Below are 6,826 nucleotides of genomic sequence, written 5' to 3' on the forward strand. Positions count from 1 at the left end.
TCGGGGTAGTTTCGCGAGAACGAGTTCTCACGCATAATCCGTCGATAAAACGTATTTAGTTTCGTACAAACTGTGCGGAGTTGTAATACGCCGCGCAATCGCGAGTGTGTGCGTGTGTGTGTGTGTACATCATCCCGTCCGTCCCTGTCGCTCCTGTCCTCATTCTCTCCTCCTTATCCCACCTCCCCTTTATTCACTCCGCTCGACCCATCATCCGCGTCCCTCTCGCTCTCTCTCTTTCTCTCTCGCTCGCTCGCAACGACGTGTCCCGTGCGCGTTCGCTTGTGTTTCTCCGCGACGGAGCAATCGTGGCTCTTTTCCTGGTGTGTGCGCGTCAATGCTCAGTGGCGCCCTTTGTCGAATTCGCGTGCAAGCAACATGGAGGAAGGTGCGGTTGTGCTACGATAGTGGTTTCCAAGCGAGAAGAGTGCTACGCAACGATAGCAGCGCCGTCACGGTGCCCGGAACGACGAGTGTATCGGCTTCTATCGTCTGCTGCTACGCTTCCTTCTCCTTGTTCGCTATTTCCTGTACCTTCTCCTCCACCATCTCTTCTTCCTTCTCTCCTGTCTCTTTCTTCCTCGACGGTTACGACGACAACGACGAAGACGACGACGAAGACGAAGACGACGACGACGACGACGAAGACGAAGACGAAGACGGCGACGGCGACGGCGACGGCGACGGCGACGACGACGGCGACGACGACGGCGACGACGACGGCGACGACGACGGCGACGGCGACGACGACGACGACGACAACGACAACGACGACGGCGAGGGCGACGGCGACGACGACGACGACCGCAGCAGCAGCAACGGCGACGAGTCGACGCGCCGGTCGCTCTCTTGTCTTTGTTTGAACCGGCAATTTCATCACGGCGAAACTTACAGGTAAATAATGCCTCCGAGAGATTTGAAAAGCTTCTCGCATCTCTTTCTTCCCTTTCTCTTTGTAACGAGATTCGATTCGGAAATGACGGAAATGTTTATGTTTTCGCAATGACGGCTTGTATCCATCCTTCTTGTCATTGTAAGAGACGCGCCACTTTAACCTTCTGTAAATTATTTTTATGAATGTTGAAGAATGAGATTCGAGAGAGCGTTTCTATTTTTATAAAATGTTCATCCATTTATCTGTACGTATGAAGAAATTAATACGGGTATAATCTTGCCCGATTATGTTTTTCTTCATTAATAAGGCCGTTTTCATTTTGAAAGCGATACGTTTTTAAAAGGGAAGGAGAAACGACTATATTGTGATTTAGATATTTGTGTTTATATCTTGTGTTTGACTGACGTTTTGAAAAATAGGTCACTATGGCTCTTGGCGGCATATAGTGATAGACTCGAACTTAATCATGACAAACAAATACGCTACTGTTACTTTGAAGTCAAAATTTGTTAGAGTTTAGAGTATTAAGATGGTAAAGAATTTTGGAATCAAAGAACTCTCTCTCTCTCTCTCTCTCTCTCTCTCTCTCTCTCTCTCTCTCTCTCTCTCTCTCTCTCTCTCTCTCTCTCTCTCACTCTCTCTCTCACACACACACACTCACTCACTCACTCACTCACTCACTCACTCACTCACTCACTCACTCACTCACTCACTCACTCACTCACTCACTCACTCACTCACTCACTCACTCACTCACTCACTCAGAAAATGACTAGAATATTCCATGAATGATAACGTTGAAATTGAGAAATGGAGAAATTAATCGAATAAAACTATCTCGTATCTTTACAAGAGTGTCAATATATACATATATGGAAAAATATGTGAATAACATTCTCGAGAATTGTGTGTGTGTGTGTGTGTGTGTAAAATTAATCAACTTTACATCCTAAAATTCTTGTTTTTTATTTATATAAATCATATACACATACATTTGACGTAAAAAATTAAATCTCCCTTTTCATGTGTTTGTATGAATACCTATATTGTATCATAATATGTCAGTAGCATTATAGATGCTATTGAAAATAGAATTGGAGGATAAATAGAGAGAGAGAGGAGCTACTAGATTTTTTAGTAGGAGAGGGGGGGAATTTTGAATTCTCGAGATTCGTCGGCACGTTTCTCGCGCGAGTCGATCCCTCGGGAATCGCGCGCGCGACACGACGATACGTCCACAAATCGATACGCCACTTCGGCTAGTTACGCTGGCCGCGCTCTTTAACGTGTATCGATAAGAGGCCCCCCCGGAGGCGTATTATCGCGTAAATACGCGGCGCGATCGTTTGTTGTGCACTACCGTTGTGGAGCATATTTGCATTTTTCGCGTATTAGGAGGGCTGGAATTGAAAATATATCACGCTTGGCCGTTGTATACCATCAGATAGGAGCATCGATATGAAGCGTCTCTAATCTATCTTCTAATTTATGTACTTTTATAATTGATCGCATTCAGACACTGTACGTGCAATTCTCGCGCTATATGTTATTTATACACACTAGCGGATCCTGACGTCGATAATGGGGGGAGGGTTTGTGCAAAATTATTTGATTTAATATTTTTGGTTTTATGCTTAGCTTTTACTCCATTATCAACGACGTCGATAGCTCTTTAATGTTTATTTTTCTTTACTTATACTTTTTAAACGGATTCAGCAAAACTGTTTCTTTTAATTTGCAAGGGGGGTTTACCCCCCCCCCCCTTAGGATCCGCCAGGGTTTATACATATATGTATATATTTTTTAAATGATCTCTCTTTTCTGTATTTTATTAGCTTCGTAAGAAACACCTTACTTTTTATGTTTACGTTCTAATAACAACTATATAACACAATCATGAGATTAATATACAATATATAATAGGATAAACGTGCATACATATTTACGCTCATTTTTATGGATTAAACAAATTTTGATGATAAAAAATGAAGTTAGAGTCGCCGTAGTCTGTCATTGGCGACAAGCGCGTATTCTTTGTCAGAAAGCGAAAAGACGATGATTCTCCCTCCCCCCGTCGAGTTGTCATAAAAACGCATCTTATCGGCCATTCGGTCGTCCGGACAGTCGATCGTTCGGTCGTTCATTTGTTCACTCGATCGGCCGGGCTGGGAGAGCAACTGCGAGAGCAGAAGACGGCGAACATGTGCGCTACGCGTCGTGAATTACGGATAAGGTCGAGAGGGAAAGGGAAGCGTCTTACGCCGATCGTGTTACATGTGGAGTGACTTGTAGCCGCCAAGCTCGGTCGATTCCCTCTTCGTATGTACATGATATTAAGAATTGCGTGCGAGAATCGCTTTCGCGTAATACAATGGGAAAAGTTCACTCTTGTGAATCGTTTCGTTGCGCTTCGGAATTATACGCGTGGCCGATAACGACGGCATGTGCATGAAACAACGTGACGTTTCGAACAATGCTGGGATATATGTGTCGGATGCAATTTCATTATATTATACACATATTAAAATTCATCTCGATATTTATTATTATATTCTTGCTGGAAAATACGTGCATCTAAAATTCGAAACAATTATTTATTATCTTCAGCAATTTCTCAATGTTTAAAATCTTTAATCAACACATATATACCGGGTGTCCCATTTTAAAGGACCCACTCAAATATCTCAGAAACACTGCGTTAAATCAAAAAATGTTTCCTACAAAAGTTGTAGGGTTTCGAGGGGGACATAACATAGTAATATTCATATGACCTTGGGCGGCGTCTCCAAGGTCAAGTAAAGGTGAGAATACATTTTTTAAATGGAAACCCATATTTTTTATTATAACATCTTTTTCTACTAATTAATTTGAACAACTTTTATCTGAAGCATTTTTTTATTTTCTTCAAAATTCACCTTCTCACCTTCAAATTCTCACCTTCACTTGACCTTGGAGATGCCGCCCAAGGTCAAATGAATATTACTATGTTATGTCCCCCTCGAAACCCTACAACTTTTGTAGGAAACATTTTTCGATTTAACGCAGTGTTTCTGACTGAGATATTTGAGTGGGTCCTTTAAAATGGGACACCTGGTATATTTAAAAAAATTACAACTTATTCGACTTATTAAAATGACGAAAAAAATTGAAAACTATATACAAATAAAAATCAGACATAGCAAGTATATGTAAATATAAAAACGTTACATGTATATCTTTCTTACCGTTCTTGTGTTAGTCGAAATAAAGCTTTTTATTCCGTTAGAATAAATAAATCACGTGATAAAGATTTTGGTAAAATCAAAGAAATTATTGGAAATAGGCTTACAACACTACTGGCGGCAATAATTTTTTTCTTTTGTGTTTTTGTCGAAACACATCTGCTTGATTTTAACATATCGAGGAAGGAAAGAAAGGGAAAGAAAGGATAAACGGAAAAAGCGTTGTGGAAGTAAATAAATCGTTGCTCGGTTGAAGGCATAGATGAAAATGCAATTAGGCTCTGCGTTACGCACGGCTGATGCGAAACTGCATGCGTGCTTACGAACGTGTGTGTGTGTGTGTGTATATATGTGTGTGTACGAATGAAATTCGAAATGTAAACGTCGAGAGTGTACGGAATCTACTTGAAAATAGACGTCGGCCGGAGGTAGACGACCGTCGGAATCGTTTTAATCAACCGGCAACGTAAATATTCGCGGATCGTTATTCGTCTGCGGTCGCGTTTCGTGGTTCGCCCCGTATCGCTGCAAAATACACGTTGTCTAACATTAAGTCGCCTATGCTAATTACGCGTAAACACGCGTAGATCGAGTTACCTCTTTGAGACTTTCGCTTCTAGACTTTGTGCGAGACATCCATATAGGTGAAAAATATCGAGTTGCTCTTTTTTTTAACTGACAATGAGTAGAAATGTATTTTGCCGATTTCGTCATGTCGTGCTATGCTAAATATTTATCGTGTATACATATATGTGGACACATTACTGCAATTTCTGTATTGATAATTTGATTATTTTATTTTTACCTTGATTTATGATCGTAAAAGATTAATATTACATATATGTATATATAAAACTATGCTGATAGTTTATAAATAAATATATATATATATTATTATTATTTTTTTTTTTTTTTTTTTTTTTTTTTTTTTTTTTTTTTTTTTTTTTAATTAAACAATCGTGATTATACACACACGTGTATTTTTCTTATCAACAACATTCGTAACGCAATAACTAATGAAAAAAAAAAAACTTGAATTAGCTGATGTTTATTTTTAATATTTTACAAGTTTTATTTTTGTAATCGTACAAAGCAGAATATATATAATTATGTCAATCGTATTTTCATCTTCACGTGTATATATATATATATATATATATATATATATATATAATAGAATAATAAAGTTTAGAATTAAATTAGATAAAGGAAAATCGACCATCGTCTTTACAAAGAAAATTCGTAGTACCTAGCAGGGGGTCGCCGACTACTGCGATATCTATACAATGTACAGCGCCGAATGTGCGCGCGCGCGCGCGACCCCGTAGAAACCTGTTTCTCTGTGACAAGTTATTTGGATCGCGGACGCTCCTCTCGTCGCAGGTTTAATTTCTGCACCGAACGTGCCGGCGCATGCGTCACGACACAACTCCTCTAGCTTCTCTGCTATTCTCACCGAATAATTTACGGCACGTGAGCTCCACGGGATCGAACGCGTTTGTGAGAGCCGGCCCCGGCATTGCGGATGAATCAGAGAAGGAGGGAAAGTGGGAGAAAGAAAGAGAGAGAGAGGGTGACGCGCAAAGTGCGTCAGGCATAGGGTTACCATAATAAAATTTTCAAAACTAGAACTTATAGGTTAAAAACCCCGGACATTTCGCTTGCAGCCCCGGACACATACAAAAATGCAAACTGGTTAGCAAATTAATTATAACAATAAATAAATAATTATTTTACATCTCGTTTTTATTAGTATACTTAAAGGAAAATGAAAAAATTAAATCTTTGATCAATAATCTTTGACTACAACCATAAACTTATACATACAAACATACATTAAATTATCAGTTTAAATTGCACACTAATATTATAATTTATAACTTACAAACTATAATTATTTTAACATAAAAACAAAAAATAACATACGAACAAAGAAATAGCACGGAAAAAAATAAAAAAAAACCCTTATGAAGAATCCCCTAAAAAAAGTATAAATAATTTGATGTCGATCTGTTGAACGGTATGTCAATCAGGCTTTTGAACATATAAACGGGCGGACGGACGGACGGACATTGAAACTCGCTTTTTTTGTATGTAGGGACCGTGAAACATTTAAATCCGTCGAAATCTTTAAGATTTTTTTCGCCATTACAAAACTTTCTTTACTCCTATGGTCGCTCGAAAGTAAAAAATGTGTTATTAATTTTTATCAATATATTTTTTGAGGTTCTAATATCTCTTAGGACTTTTTTATCACATTTTAGAAGATACTGATAAAATTCTTCGCATGTCAGTTTAAAATTATATATTGTTTTTATAATTTCCGATATAATTTGTGGTTGTAGTTTATTTCTTTCTTTAGTCCACTGACTTGATATTAAAGAAAATACTCTTTCCACATTTGCATTGTGCGCTGGTAAACAGAAAAAGAATGGTGCTAGTTTTTTCATTTCCTGGCAATTTTTGCTAGCTTCGTATTCTTTAAAAAAATTGCACCACAATTTATTGCAATTAGTGGTAGATTCATCAACAGATAAATCCTTTACGAATTTTTGGAAGCAAAGAATCTCGTTAAATAATTTTTCTTCATCCACTACTATATTGCAAGAACGTAAAAATTCAAGTGAGGCTTCTAGATCTGACCATTGTGCTGAATTAATTTTATTAATATCCATCCATTCAAAAACATTCAACTCTTCTAACGGCTTAA

The sequence above is a fragment of the Prenolepis imparis genome, unplaced genomic scaffold (assembly GCF_030444845.1).
Source record: "Prenolepis imparis isolate NDT839.2.m4 unplaced genomic scaffold, iyPreImpa1.0 SCAF_1, whole genome shotgun sequence".
Taxonomy (NCBI): Eukaryota; Metazoa; Arthropoda; class Insecta; order Hymenoptera; family Formicidae; genus Prenolepis; species Prenolepis imparis.